At 44.0% G+C, this 16,218-nt stretch overlaps 1 protein-coding gene across 5 annotated transcripts in view; it reads right to left on the bottom strand.

Moving 5' to 3' along the window:
* The window catches only part of EHMT1 (euchromatic histone lysine methyltransferase 1), a 151,700-nt gene that overhangs the window by 115,448 nt on the left and 20,034 nt on the right, over positions 1 to 16,218 (bottom strand). The window contains exon 1 of one of the 5 annotated variants that reach the window (XM_042964408.1): positions 1,899 to 2,753. The exons of the other annotated variants lie outside the window; for them this stretch is intronic. The gene's annotated coding sequence lies outside the window, so the exon portion shown is untranslated. Of the gene's footprint in view, positions 1 to 1,898; positions 2,754 to 16,218 lie in introns of those variants that run through there. 5 annotated transcript variants of the gene reach the window in all.

Here is a 16,218-nt window from a genome sequence, read left to right as displayed (position 1 = left end):
AAAGTTTTTTTAATTGACATTCATCTTGGGGCGCCTGGATGGCGCAGTCAGTTGTATCTGACTCAGGTCATGATCTCACGGTTTGTGAGTTAAAGACCCACACTGGGCTTTCTGCTGTCCCACAGAGCCGGTTTCAGATGCTCTGTCCCTGCCTCTCTCTCTCTCTGCCTTCCCCCACTCATGCTCTACCTTGAAAGTAATAAACATTTTTAAAAGTTGATGATCATCTGTAAAGTATACAAGTACTAACAAAATCACTATAGATAGGAAACCCTTAGTAATCCATTATTTAACCTCTCTAAAAAAAAAAATAATTAATTAAAGAAACTCTCCAAGTATGGGTGCACAGAAGATCACATACTGTATGATTCCATTTATATGAAAAGTCTAGAAGTCCAGAATACACAAATCCACAGAGACAGAATACACAAATCTACAGAGACAGAACACAGATGCCTAACTAACTGCCAGGGGTTAAGGGGAGAAGAAAATGTGAGTGACTACTGATGGTATAAGGTTTCTTTTGGGGATCATGAAAATGTCCTGGATTTTTTGTGCTCTATTCATGGACATACCCAAGTTTCCAGACTAGTCATTCTGGTGTATAATAGGTAATGAGTATCTGATGGATGGATAAATGGGGGAGTTGGTGGCTGCTGGAATGGATGGGGGGGGGGGGGATGGAGGGGTGGGGAGGAGAGTGAGTGGGAGAGTGGATGGGGGGTGGGGGGCGTGAGTGGGTGGAACGTGGACTGGGCGGGGGGGGCGGTGAATGGGGGTATTCCTCTCCTAGAAAGAGCCTGAAGTCTCATGTTGGTCAGGCTCCCAGGGGTGAACAGCCAGCACCACTTCTTCCTTTGGCGGTCCTCGTCCTCGTCGTCGTCGTCCTCCTCCTCCTCCTCCTCCTCCTCCTCCTCCTGCACACAGTTTCGCACAGTTCCAAGGGCCCCACTTCCTGCCCCAGGCAGAAAAGAACGTGCTCTTCAAAAATCTAAGAAGCAGCTGTGAGCTCTCCTTCGCAACATTTGCTCACTTTTCTTTTCCAAAGAAAGTCTGTGAAACAGAAATGCGTTAGAGGAAATGGACCTCGAAGAAGTCCCTCACAGCCTCTGTTGCAATTCTACAGAGAGGCTTACCCTGAAGGTGAGCTAGTTTGGATGGGCTCTTTGCTGGATTCTGTGAAGCCCACCAAGCAGCACGCGCCCTACACAGCATGAACTCCAACACAGTTTCAAATGCCAAAAAGTCCAGGCCACTGTGATGAACAGTACAGAAGCGTATCCTTCCTCGACTAGTTCTCTAAAGACATGACAAAATGCTTGACTGACTGTATTTTTTATTTTAAAAGGCCACCAAAACTTTTTACCTCACTTGAATGTTTTCACTTTGGTCATGCTGTTTTCTCGTAATACCACGGTCCTCAGATGATTTGCGCTGCTTCAAGAAGATAAAAATCTTCTAACATTTAAAAACACTCCCCATCTCTAAAATTCTCTTAAAATGAAAAGCAAATGTCTACCTAAGAGAGGCCTCCCCCACCAACCGCCTGCCTTCCCCACGTGCCTAGGCTCTGCCCCCACCTTGCACCTGCAGGCTTCACCTGCCAACGGTCTCCAGCCCACCCTGGTCTCCGGCCCACCCTTCGCACAGAAGGACCCTTCATCTGAGAGGGGTGGGGAAGGGGGAGGGAGGGAAGAGGAGAAGGAGAAGAAAGGGAGGGGAGGCCAGAAGCTGCCCTTGCACAGGGTGCGACCTCAACATGGCCTGGGGAAAAGTTCCTCTAAAAGCACACTTTCCACTCAGAAAATAAGAAAACAAACGCTCCATTATGGGCTACGCTGCTAACATGAACCACCAATGAAATTCCCATCACGGGTGTTCAACACGCATCTGCATACCTGGTTAAATGGTTCCTCTCAGAACCACCACCCACGGCGGCGCCATTTCCCAGCGGGCCAGCGGGTGCAGGGCCTGGATTCACAGTGGCCCCGCGTTCAAGGGCAGGCACAAAGGAGCCGTCCCTATTGTTCCCTCTTCCTCATTCCGCTGGCTGAGCTGGAGTTTCCTCAGATCTAGGAGAGTAGCCTACCCTCCCCCACCCTTTTGTTCCAAGAATACAGTTCTAGAACAGGCAGCCTATGCACCAATCTGCTCCAATCCTGCGATTTCCAATAAGTAAAACCACAGCCCCTCACCAGGTCGCTCCCCCCAAGATGTGTCTAGCACGTGCTTATCCACTGTCTTGCTTTTCTACGGAACAGCTGAGAAAGCCCTTGTGGAAGCTCTGCTGCCTTGGGTCTCGGCATCTCTCCACGACCTCATTTCTGTCGTTCCAAGGAAAATGGAGTCCCCCACTCACCAAGGCAGACAGGGCCATCCTGCAACCTGAACACGTGCTCAAGCAGATCCCATTAGGCAAGGCACCGCCTTCCAAGGGGCACTCTTGGGGAGTGGTCAGTGCCAGTCTCAAGCCCGGAGCTGACAGACTTCTTTCTCCTCAGCCTGCATGGAAAATGAGCCAACTGCAAAATAACATGGCCAGATCCTCCACACACAGCCTGGCTGGTCCCCGGCCCCCACACTCTCTCACTCATGCCCTCCTTGCTCCCCATCACCACTGAGGCCACCATGGGGCAGGGAAGGAAAAAACGAGGCAACACCATTAGTCAGCCAAAGCTTCCAGTACTTTCTCTGTAAACGTTGAAGCAAGAGAAAAAATACTGGCTTATCATCAGCTTAACTAACAGGCCTTACATAGTTTTCAATAATCAGAGCTTCGGCGGGATCGCCCACCCCCACTCCCAAGAAAGCACACACATCTGGTGACAGGACATCACGACAGGGTTATTCTGTAGGGGGTGGGGTGCGGCGGGGGTGGGACAAGGAGGTGACCCCACCAACACCCTACCTCCTAGGCCCTGCCCCCAGCCTAGGAGCACCTTCGTGAAGAAAGGGGTTAAACGAGAGAGGAAAAATATTAAACGCCACGTTCCTTGCCTGCACCTCTACCCATTTTTTCCCTCCTGCACTAGTGCAGTTGTTGGCTGCGGCCACTGCAGGGGAATCACAGCAGCTCCACTGCCCTTTTCCACCATCTGTAAGCACCTCCTGAAATGGAGGGAGCTCAAGGCAGGGAGCAGTCCAGAGGTACGGGCCCACAGTGCACCTGAACCCCCTCAGATGGTTACAACGAACATTTTAAGTGAGCGGAGTTTTCTCAGGAGGAAACCATTCTACGTTTATCGTCTTCACCCTAAAAATGGGGAAAGGTCTTTTTAAAGAAACCATCAAAACAGCTCATCCCTACCACCGCCAAAAGAAAAATCACTCTTAGGGTCTCTTGGGATCAGCTTTGTGTAAAAAATACTAACAGAAACCTAGGATAGGAACCTGAGGTCAAGTCTAAGGGAACAAGAGTCCTCTTACCAGCCCTGTCATAAGGAACTCACCTTACAGATGACCTTTAGAGCCAAGAACCCAGTGACTGAATCACAGGGAAGCAAACCTAAAGCTTGCCATGTACATCAGACCCCTCCTCCAAGTGCTCCTGCCCTCCCAGCGCAAGCACACCTTGGAGGGGGGCGGTCTCAGGGCCCCAGTCAAGTGTGAGAGCAGCGGGTCTCCGCCCACATGTCCCCCATCCTCCACTATGGAATTTCCTCTTTAGGAGAAGAGACCCTTCCACAGCTGTGCCGCCCCTCCAATCAAGTCCGAGTTGTGGCTCTTAACACAAAACGAAATATCTGAAGCCCCTTTTTTAAAAGAGGCAATATTTTAAAAGTGGTGTTTCAAGCAAACTTCAAAATAAAACCACAAATATTATTTCCTATTTTTGAGGTTATATGAAAAAAATAATACTAACCTTCCTATATAAATGCTCTTCTGTAAACTCCCTACCCACCATGCTGTATTTTCGGTTGGATGCTGGGGCCTGCGGGCTGTGGCTGAACCCCAGAACCATCACAGGGAGGGGGGTCAAGTCAAAGGTCAGCCAGAAAAATGAAGGTCATTCTTCTTGAAGTACCTGGATTCCATTCAGCCAAGAGCAAACGACAAAGACACCAAACTCAGACACAGACTGGAAGTTCAGCTGTAGAACACACATTATCGATGGAGCCACGGTCCTGTACAAATCTACCGACAGCTCACGAAGAACAGACAACAATCCGACCCCACCCTGAGTTCCCACTCGTCAGACTTACAAAGGAAAGAAAAGTCAGGCTGATTAAAGAAACATAAAAGCACAGGTAATGAAAACAGATACAACTATTCGCTCATTACTAAGAAAATGCATTTAAAACAACGAAGATACCATTTTCACCTATCAGATGGGCAAAAAATCTTAAACCCTGACAGTATGAGAGTAGGGATAAACAGGCAATTCTCATATACTGTTGAGATAATAAAATTAATGAAACCGCATTGGGGGCAGCTTGGCAACATTTACAAAATTTTAACACATACGTAACCCTTGGCAAGGCAAGGGTTATTTTTTAGTTTACCCTAAGATACCCTCGCAAAAGGACTCCAAATCATACCTAACAAGGACATCCACTCAGCCTTCTTTCTAGATTAGACCATCTAAAATATCCACCAACCTGGGGTGCATGGGTGGCTCAGTTGGTTAAGCGTCCGACTCTTGGTTTCAGCTCAGGTCATGATCTTGCGGTTTGTGGGTTCGAGCCCCTCATTAGGCTCTGCACTGTTAGCATGGAGCCTGCCTAGGATTTCTCTCTTTCCCTTTCTCTCTGCCCCTCCCCTACTTGCTCTTGCTCTCTCTTTCTCTCTCTCAAAATAATAAATTTTTTAAAAATATAGTAAAATGAATAAATAAATATCCACCAACTAGATACAGAAATTGTTAGAGGCTCACAAGGAAATACTTAAAAGCTCTTGAAAAGTGTAAGAAAAAGCTGATGAGCTACTGGGGGAAAACCATGGAGACAAACACAAGTTAAGGTACAGAAGAGTGTGTCTGTGAGATCCCTGTAAGAACAGAGATGCTGGCATGCGCACAAAAATCTTTTGGGAAGGAATTATAAGAAATTATTAATAGCACGTGGCCTTTGTAAGGAAGATTAAGAGCAGAAAGGATGCAAAAAGTTACCCTGCAACATGCACCTTTCCTTACTATTTACTCTTCTTTTCTTTGGGCCACCAGTGTGCTAAGAATTCTGATGCACCCAGCCTTGCACAGTGTGCTGGCCCCACTGGGCCCTGCTTCTCCACCTACTCAGTTCTTTAACCATGTACTAAGCACCCATTGCCCCACCAGTCACAGCAAAACCAGAATCTTGACGAGAATCTCTGCCCAACCAGCCACATGGTCTCCCCAGGCCATCACCCCTACCTCTTCATACCCAAAATAACTATCCAAACACAACCTGTGGACTGCAGCTTCATGGAAAAAGGTCACCAATACCTCTGTCAAGGGCTTAACAACAAATCCATCTAAAGAAGGTATAAATGAACAGGAAAATGAATCCAAGAGATGGAAAGAGACAATAAAATAATTGGTAATTTCTATTATAAATGAAAACTTCTAAGGAATACATCAGCAACTTGAATCCAAAAGCATAGAAAACACTACCAGGCATTACTGGGTGTATCCCAGGTATACAAGTGTGATTTAACTTTATAAAATTCATAAATGTAATCTACCAATTTAACAGATTTTTTTTAATGTTGGTAAAATTCAATACCCAAGTATGATTTTAAAAACTCAGTAAATTAGGAACAGAAATTTCCTTATTCTGATAAAGAGTATTAAAAAACTAATAAAGTAAACATCATGCTGTGATATTGCAATTTATTACAGGAAATATGTATTTGGTCTTCTTCCTCATTTCTGGCTCAAGTCCCCAAAACTTCTGCAATTTCCCAAGCATAGAGAGTGATGCAGGTGTCTTTTTTTATGTTAATGAGATGACTTTGGGAAAGCCCTAAAGGATGGGAACTGCTTGCCCATGAATCCTGCCAACCACAGGATTAGAGGGGTAGGACTTCCAGTCCCAACCAGACCTCTGGGGAGGTCAGAGGGGCTGGAGGCTGAATCAATTGCCCACCAATGGCCAATGAGTTTAATAAACAGCTAAGTAATAAAGCCTCCATAAAAACCCTAAAGGGCAGGGTTCAGAGAACCTCCAGATTGGTAAACACGTGGAGATTTTCAGGAAAAGCAGCACACCTGGTGAGGGCATGTAAGTACCTGCCCTTCCACACACCTGGCCCTGGGCATCTCTTTCATTGGGCTATTCCTGAGTTATATCTCTTTATAATAAACCAGGAATCTAGTAAGATGAGTCTCTTGAGTTCTGTGAGCCATTCTCGCAAATTAATCAAACCTAAGGAGAAGGTCAATGGAACCTCCAATCTGTAGCCAGTCAGTCAGTAGCAGAGGCAACCACCTGGATTTGTGACTGGCATCTTAAATGGGAGAAGGAGCAGTCTTGTAGGACTCAACACTTAACCTGTGGAACCAGATACTTTCTCCAAGTAATGTCAGAAATGAGTTGAATTCATGGACACTGTACACCCTGCTGGTATCAGAGAACTGCTTGGTACTATATGTGGGGAATGGCCCTCCCCACATGGAATTGGGCCAAGGAACCCCAAAAGACATTGTAAATGCATTTCCTACAAAATCCAGAATTGGATTGATGAGTTCAAGCCCCACACCAGGCTCTGTGCTGGCAGTGTGACGCCTGCTTAGGATTCTCTCTCTCCTTCTCTCTCTCTCTGCCCCTCCTGCTCTCATTCTCTCTCTCTCTCTCTCTCTCTCTCTCTCAATAAACAAACAAACTTAAAATTTTAAAAAAAGGAATAATAATACAAATAAACAACGGGCGCTTGGGTGGCTCAGTTGGTTAAGCATCTGACTCGTGATTTCAGGTCAGGTCATAATCTCACGGTTTCTGAGTTCAAGCCCTGAATCAGGCTCTATGCTAACAGCACAGAGCCTGCTTAGGATTCACTCTTTCTGCCCCTCCCCTGCTTGCACACACCCACACTCTCTCTCTAAATAAATAAATTTTAAAAAAATGAATAAATAAATAAATAAATAAACGAAACCAAGAACAAGGGCAACCACCAGCATTGCCTCCATTCAACACTAACTGGTACAATTAGACAAGAAATTTGCAGTATGAGTATCAGAAAGGAAGAAATAAGACTGTTAGTACTTGCAGATCACATGACCTATAAATGACTAGGAATAACAGCAGAGCTTAGGAAGGTGACTGTATGTAAGGTTAAATATTCAGCTGCCTTGGGGCGCCTGGGTGGCACAGTCGGTTAAGCGTCCGACTTCAGCCAGGTCACGATCTCGCGGTCCGTGAGTTCGAGCCCCGCGTCGGGCTCTGGGCTGATGGCTCGGAGCCTGGAGCCTGTTTCCGATTCTGTGTCTCCCTCTCTCTCTGCCCCTCCCCCGTTCATGCTCTGTCTCTCTCTGTCCCAAAAATAAATAAAAAACGTTGAAAAAAAAAATTAAAAAAAAAAAAAATATTCAGCTGCCTTGCTATGTACCACCAGTGAACAATTAGACATGGTAATTAACAGAGAGAACATCATTTAATGATGGCATCAGAGAATCATCGGTTTAGGAAAAATATAATTTCATTGAAACTTTTTATTAAAAAACTGAATGAATAGGGATGTCTGAGTGGCTCAGCTGGTGAAGCACCCGACTTTGGCTCATGTCATGATCTCATGGTTCGTGAGTTCAAACCCTGCATCAGGCTCTCTGCTGTCAGCACCAAACCCGCTGTGGGTCCTCTGTCTTCCTCTTTCTGCCCCTCATACCCCTTATCTCAAAAATAAACATTAAAAAAAAATTCTTTTTTAAACCTAAATGAATAGAGAGACATACTATATTCACAAATAGGAAGACACAATATTGGGAAGATGTCCATTCTCATCAAATTGATCTACAGATTCAGTGCAATTCCAATTAATATCCCAATAACATTTTTCATGAAGTTTGAGGATTCTAAAGTTTATATTAAAAAATAAAGGGTCAAAATTATCCAGAATGCTTTTGAAGGAAGCATGGAGGAGTGACTTGCCCTACTAATTTCCAGGATGTATGATGAAACAAGATAACTAAGCAGCATACTGCTGCTGGCAAGCTGGCCAAAGGCATAAATCCAGAAAGAAATTCACACACATGTGAATTCTGAGATATGGGGCATCAGTTTCATGGAGAAAGGAAGACCTGTTCAATACCTGAAGCTAGGAAGAAATGATGCAGGACGTGAAAAAAGAGGACACGGAATCCCAACTGACATTTTTTAAAAATCTTTTTTTAAATACAAGAAAAAAGCCAACTCCAGAAGAAATAAGGAATTCAACATCAAAAACTAAACTAAGGGGGTGCCTGGGTGGCTCAGTCGGTTAAGTGTCTGACTTTGACTCAGGTCATGATCTCACAGTTTTTGAGTTTGAACCCCACATCAGGCTGTCAGCAAACAGCCCACTTAGGATCCTCTGACCCTTCTCTATGCCTCTCCTCCACTTGCACTCTCTCTTTTTCTCAAAAATAAATAAAATTTAAAAAATAAAAATAAGAACACATTTTTAGGCCCCAATTTTTTTTTAATTTTTTAAAATTTTATTTATTTTTGACAGAGAGAAAGAGCATGAGCAGGGGAGGGGCAGAGAGAGAGGGAGGCACAGAATCGGAAGCAGGCTCCAGGCTCCGAGCTGTCAGCACAGAGCCTGATGCGGGGCTCGAACTCACAGACCACAAGATCATGACCTGAGCCGAAGTCAGACACTCAACCGACTGAGCCACCCAGGCAACCCTCTTAGGCCTCAATTTTTAAGAAAATAATGTGACATTAAAATTTCTAAGTACTGAAAAGCACAGTTAGGAATGATATCTATCTTGGACTGGGCAGAAGAAAAGTAAATGGAAACAATCTGTGGAAAACAGTAAGCACTATGGAAAAAAGCTACTTAAAATACATGTACTGGCCACCAGCGTTCATATGTAACATTCATAATGGACACCTACACTGGCGCATAAAGGTGCACAATAATCTACAAGGACAAGCACTGAAGCCACAGTGCACAGAGAGACACATGATGTGGTGCCCTCAAGTGCACATTCTTAAGCGAAGGGGACAGACAGGGCAGGACATCAAACCCCTGAAAAAAATATATGAAAAACTGCACCAAAACCATAAAAGACCTAGGAATAACCATAACCAAAGAGGTGAAAAATCTATACACTGAAAACTATAGAAAGCTTATGAAAGAAATGCAAGAGGACACACACAAAAAAGGAAAAATATTCCATGCTCCTGGATTGGAAGAACACTGTTAAAATGTCGATACTACCCAAAGCTATCTACATATTCAGTGCAATCCCTATCAAAATAACACCAGCATTCTTCACAGAGCTAGAACAAACAATTCTAAAATTTGTATGGAACCAGAAAAGACCCCGAATAGCCAAGCAATCTTGGAAAATGAAAACCGAAGCTGGAGGCATCACAATCCTGGACTTCAAGACGTATTACAAAGTTGTAATCATCAAGACAGTATGGTACTGGCACAACAACAGACACTCAGATCAACAAGTGGTGCTGGGAAAACTGGACAGCAACATGCAGAAAAATGAACCTGGACCACTTTCTCACACCAGACACAAAAATAAACTCAAAATGGATGAAAGACCTTAACATAAGACAGGAAGCCATCAGGAAGCCATCATTTCTCTGACATGAGTCAGTCAGAGAAAGACAAATATTATGTGACTTCACTCATATGAGGACTTTAAGACACAGAACAGATGAATATAAGGGAAGGGAAGCAAGAATAATATAAAAGGGGGGGGAACAAAACTTAAGAGACTCTTAAATATAGAACACAAACAGAGGGTTGCTGGAGGGGTTGTGGGAGGTGGGGGGGATGGGCTAAATGGACAAGGGGCATTAAGGAATCTACTCCTGAAATCATTATTGCACTATATGCTACCTACCCTGGATGTAAATTAAATTTTAAAAAATGAAAAAAACAAAAGATAACTTCAGATAAAAAACCAAGGTAAAGGAACAGAAAAACACAGGGCAGGTACTTTAGACACAAGAACATTCTAAGCACAAGGATAGCAAGGGCTCAGACCAGACAGGGAGGAGCCTGGTGAGTGGGAGGCAGGCTGGTCCAAGGCCTTTGACAAGCAGGGTCTACACTTTACCATAACAGAGTGGCTTTAAGGGAGGGAGGGGAGTAATCCGAGACTGGTATTTTTGTTTATGGTATTTTTGTTTAAGGCCCCTCTGGATTCCTGGCAGAAAATGAATCATACAAGCAAGAGTAAGTAACCAGAATCCTGCAATGGTCTAGAGACTGAGCGTGTGACTGACATCAAATTCATAGAAGTGGTCAGATTCCAGCTATATCCTCTCTAAATAGGCAGTTCTCAACCAGGGGCAATTTGCGCCACCACATCCCCCACCCCCAGATATTCTTCACTGTCATGACGGTGTCAGGAGGAGTGACTGGCATCTAGTGCGTCGAAGCCAGGGAGGCTGTTAGACCCTCTCTACTGCACAGGTCAGCCCTACAATAAAGAATGGCCAGGGCCACATTGTCCATACGATAAGTGAGGCTGAGAAGGCCTCTAGAGACTCCCTCCCTGGTGACTAATGCCATCTCTTGGTTTAATTTCCTCTCTACAGGATTGAGACTTCCACATCTGTATTTCCAGCTCAGACCTCCTTCTACCTAAACATCTCCACCTGAATGTACGTTAACGTATCTAACACCAAGCTTATGATCCACCCCCCGCAAATCTACTCTCCTTGGAACACCCCATCTCACTCTACCACCACTGCCAGAGCTCAAGCCCAAGGCCTCAAAATCTGGTTTTCTCTCCTTCATGTCACAAACTACAGCCAATCCATCAGCAAATCCTTTTGGCTTACCCTTCAACATATTTCCAGGATCTGACCATTTCTCAAGACATTATCCTCAACTTCTCACTTGCCAATCTTGAATGTCCCAGCTTTATTTTATTTATTTATTTATTTTAAAGTAGGCTCCACACCCAACATGGCGCCCAACCTGGGGCCAGAACTCGTGATCCTGAGATCAAGACCCGGGCTGAGATCAAGAGTTGGACGCTTAACTGACCATGCCACCCAGGCACACCGAGTGTTCCATCTTTAAAACTTACCCTGAATCTGACCTTCTTTCTGTCTCCCCAAGCCACGTCTCCATCAGCTGACCACACAGCAGCTCTTCATGTCATCCGCTCACACGCTGGCCCCTCAGCTGATTCCCAACATGCAACAAGAATGGCCCTGTTCAAACTTAAGTCAGAACCTTCCATCTCCCCCAGAGGTTATCCACTTAACACCACTGCGGTGACACTGGCTTCCTCGCTGACTCCTCAAGACTGCAATGCCTGTCTTCCCACATCCCTCCTCATTTGCTCTTCCCACATCTGTGTCCTCTGCTGGGATACAAGCTCCTGTCCGTCTGGCTCACTGCCACATGCCCAGACGTGGCACGGGACAGACACCCAATCTGCACGTGATGACTGAGCAGACAGAGGTGCAGACCACATGTACACAACAACTAGAGACCAGCAGGACCCGTCCACAACCCTCTGCCCTCCTGGTTGTAGTTCTAGCCCATACTCGGGCCCAGCCCAGCTCCAAGGCAATCACAGGCAATAGTCTTTATCAGGAAGGTATTCGTAAAAGGAAATTTTAAAATAAATATCACTACCTTAACTCAAAATTTTCATTTCCTTCCACTTTCTCTTCAGATGTACACATTTTACATGATCATGAGTCACACCAATCATTTTCCCTTAAACATTCCGTATCTCCATAGTCTTCACAATTATCCCATTAATAGTAGTATAATATTTCAAGTTGACATATGATAAGTATTTAAGCATTTTTCTATCACTAATCATCTGTGATTTTTCAATTCCTCTTTACTTTGAAAAACAATGTCTTCATAAGTGATCATTACTATGAATTCATTCACTGTTCAAGGGTATTCAGTGAGTACCTAATACATGCAAAGCACTATCGTCTCTTCAGCTAAAGTCCCAAAGATAAGGTGCCTGGGCCTGTGCATCAAAACAGCTTTTGGTCTTTGTGACCAGCCCCCATGGGCTAGGCTGCCAGCTAGGTGTTCTAAATCAACAATGGGTTCCTTCCTGCTGCTTCTCCTCAAACCAAGGATCCTTGATACCTGCCTCTGCCGCCAACCCCCACCCCCGCCCGCCTCGTATGAACCATCATCACCACCATCCAGCTCAGACACACCCCACCACCCAGCCCAGACTCTGACCACCCTGTGGACTCTGCCTCACATGCACACTGCCTACACCTTCCAAGTACAAAGACATCTCCCAGTGTCTGTCCATCCAGTAACACGTTTTTGGCCATGGGTAGGCCCAGCGCTCACACAAGTCTTCAGGTCTGTGCTGCCTCCCTGTCCACACCATTCAATCTGGCCACTGCCATTAGGACCCAATAATGTCTGTTAGTCTGCAATTCAATTTGGATGTCAAGAAACATTTGCTCACGTTTCTTGGCATCAGGTATACATATGACTCCACTCAGGGATCACTGGAGATATATATATTTTAGTTTTTGTTTTAATTTCAGTTAGTTAATATACAGTATAACGTTAGATTCTGGTGTGAAATATAGTGATTCAACACTTCCATATATCACTCAGTGCTCATCACAAGTGCATTCCTTAAATTCTCATCATCTATTTAACCCATCCCCCTCCCACATCCCCTCTGATAACCATCACTTTGTACTCTATAGTTAAGAGTCTGTTTCTTGGTTTGCTTCTCTTTTTTGCCCCTTTGCTCATCTGCTTTGTTTCTTAAATTCCACATGAGTGAAATCATATGGTATTTGTCTTTCTCTTATTTCATTTAGCATAATACACTCTAGCTCCATCCATGTCACTGCAAATGATAAGATTTCATTCTTTTTTATGGATGAGTAATATTCCATTGCATACATATACACCACATCTTCTTTAGCTATTCACCAGTCGATGGAAAGTTGGGCTGTTTCCATAGTCTGGCTATCACAGATAATGTTACAAACATTGGGGTGAATGTCTCCCTGTGACTTAGTATTTTTGTATTCTTTGGGTAAATATCTAGTAGTGCAATTGCTAGATTGTAGGGTGGTTCTATTTTTAACTTTTTGAGGAACCTCCATACTGTTCCCAGAGTGGCTGCACCTGTTTGTGTTCCTACCAACAGTACATGAGGGTTCCCCTTTGTCCACATCCTTGCCAACACCTGTTGTTTCTTGTGTTGTTGAGTTTAGCCATTCTGACAGGTATGAGGTGATATCTCATTGTAGTTTTGATTTGTGTTTCCCAGATGATGAGTGATGTCAGGCATTTTTTTTTAAGTTTAAGTAATCTCTACGCCCAATGTGAGCTCAAACTCACAACCCTGAGATCAAGAGGTGCATGCCCTACAGACTAAGCCAGCCAGGCACCCTGAGCATCTTTTCATGTGTCTGTTGGCCATCTGTATATCTTCTTTGGAAAAATGTCTATTCATGTCTTCTGCTCATTTTTAATTGGATTATTTGCTTTTTGGGGGTGTTGAGTTTTATAAGTTCTTTATATATCTTGTATACTAAACAGAGATCGCTATATTGAAAAGAAACCTCAGCACAATCCTTATCAGAATCTCAGACGATTTCTTTGTAGAAAGTGACAGGGGACCTCAAAATTCACATGGGAACTTTAAGAGTCCCAAAACAGCCAAAATAATCTTGAAAAAGAACGAAGTTGGAGAACTCACACATCCTCATTACAAAACTTACTACAAAGCTACAATAAATAGGAGTGTGGTACTAGCATAAAGACAGACACGTGATCACTGGTAACAGAATTGAAGAGTCTAGGAATAAACCCATAAATCTACAGTTAATCAATTTTCGACAATGATACCAAAACCATTCAATGGTGAAAAAAAACAGTCTTTTCAACAAATGGTGCTGGGACAACTGGATATCCACATGCAAAACAACGTATTTTAACCTCTGCCTACAAAATTAATTTAATGTAAAATGGGTCATACAAAACTAATTTACATACAAAAATTAATTTAAAATGTTTCAAAGGGGGTGCCTGGGTGGCTCAGTCAGTTGATCATCCAACTCTTTTGGCTCAGGTCATGATCTCAGAGTTTGTGGGATAGAGTCCTGCATTGGGCTCTGCATTGACAGTGTGGAGCCTGCTTGGGATTCTCTGTCTCTGCCCCTCCCCTGCTGTGTGTGTGTGTGTGTGTGTGTGTCTCAAAATAAATAAATTAACCTATTAAAAAAAAAAAAGAAAGACCATAGCAAGTGTTGATGCTGCTGTAAAGAAATTAGAACCCTCCTAGACTGCTGATGGGTATACAAAACTGTGCAGTCACTGTGGCAAACATTCTGGCAGTTCCTCAAATGGTTATCTTCAACTGAGATAACTGTAGAATCGTGTGAAGCATGAGACATAATAGGCTGCCTTGTACACTTTGCCCAGTGTATAAGTTTCCCAGGGTTGCTGTCACAAAGTACCACAAACCGGGTGGCTTAAAATAAAATAAACTTGGTATCTTTTCACAGTTCTGGAGATCAGCAGTCCAACATCAAGGTGACGGCAGGGCCATGCCCCCTCTGAAGCTTCCAGGGAAGAATCCTTCCTTGCTTCTTCCACCTTCCAGTGGCTATGGCAATCCGTGGTCTTCCTTGGTTCACAGATGCGTCGCTCCAAACTTTGCCTGTGAGCACATGGCAAGCTTCTTTTGTATCTGGGTCTGTCCTCCTCTTAAGAGAACACCAGTCATTGGACATAGGGCTCACTCTAAATCTAGGATGATTTCATCCTGAGATCCTTAATAAATTACATTGGCAAAGACCCTGTGTCCAAATAAGGTCACATTCTGGGGTTCCAGATGAACATGAATCTGAGAGGACACTATTCAACCCACTAATACTCACTTTGCCCCACTGTAACGTTTTATAAAACTACAGTATGATATCATAACCAGGATACTGAACTGAGACTGATATAACCCACCAATCTTACTCAGATTTCCTCACCTTTAGTTGTATTCAGATGGAAGTCACTGTGTTACATCCTACACAATTTTGTCACCTGTTCAGGTTCACCTATCTACCACTACAGTCAAGATATTGAACAGCTCCAACACAATCTAATGTTTAAAGGACCAGTCTGGCTTTGGCACAAAAAATAGATCGGGTAGGTACAGCATGAAGACAGAAAAACTAGGAAGACCAATGAAGGGGTGACTGCTATAATCCAAGAAAGGCACAGTGGTGACTTAGTTCCAAGTAGTGACACCTTTAGAGGGACAGTGGTGGCAGAACTGAGCTGTTGTCCTGTGGGTACAGCCAACAGGACTTCCTGATGGACTGAATGCAAGAGGTGAGAAAGAATAAAGAATGATTCCTTGTATTTTTACAAGGAAAAAGGTAAATTTCTATATTTACTTGAGAGAACTAACATCTTTATGATGTCCAAGAACAAGAAGTGTCTTTCCTTGGTTCAGGTCTTTTGCTTCAGGAGTGTTTTACAGTTTTCCTTATATAAATTTTGTACATTTCCAACTCACTTCAGAGTATTTCATCCTTTGTGACAGTGTTGTCAAGGGGGCTGATGTTCTGTATATCTGAAGGCTCTTGATGTTTATGTGTCAATTTTACATCCAGTCAATGATCTCAACATCTGCATTTTAGCACTGACCCTCTTAGGGTTTCCAGGCACAGTCATCACACTTGCAAATAGTTTTACTGTTTACTATTTATTTTCTAATTCTTTTGCCTCTAATAGTTCTCTTGTCTGATGCATTGCTTAATCCCATGAATAAAATGTTGAAGATTAGCGAAGATGATAAGCAACTAACTTTGTTACTAGGCTGAGTAACAGAGAGGAGGAGCTCGACAGGGAGGGAAGGAGGAAGTGCAGGATAAAGAGGTAGGGGGTAGGATGCGTGATATAACCCAGACAGATTGAGGGCCTGGAAGAAGGTCTTGTCCTAACTGTACTCTGAGGCCGCTGCAGCCCATCTGGCATCCTGTTTGTGACCTTGCTCAGGAGACCCCGACCCCAAGGTCCCAGGATGGGGTCCTAACCACAGACACCGTGAGATCATTAATCTCTGCTTTGTTAAGCTGCTAAACTTGAGAGTATCTGTTACGCAGCAAC

Source organism: Panthera tigris, chromosome D4 (genome assembly GCF_018350195.1).
Source record: "Panthera tigris isolate Pti1 chromosome D4, P.tigris_Pti1_mat1.1, whole genome shotgun sequence".
Lineage (NCBI taxonomy): Eukaryota > Metazoa > Chordata > Mammalia > Carnivora > Felidae > Panthera > Panthera tigris.
The sequence above is the reverse complement of the archived record's forward strand: the minus strand, read 5'-3'. Positions and strand labels throughout refer to the sequence as shown.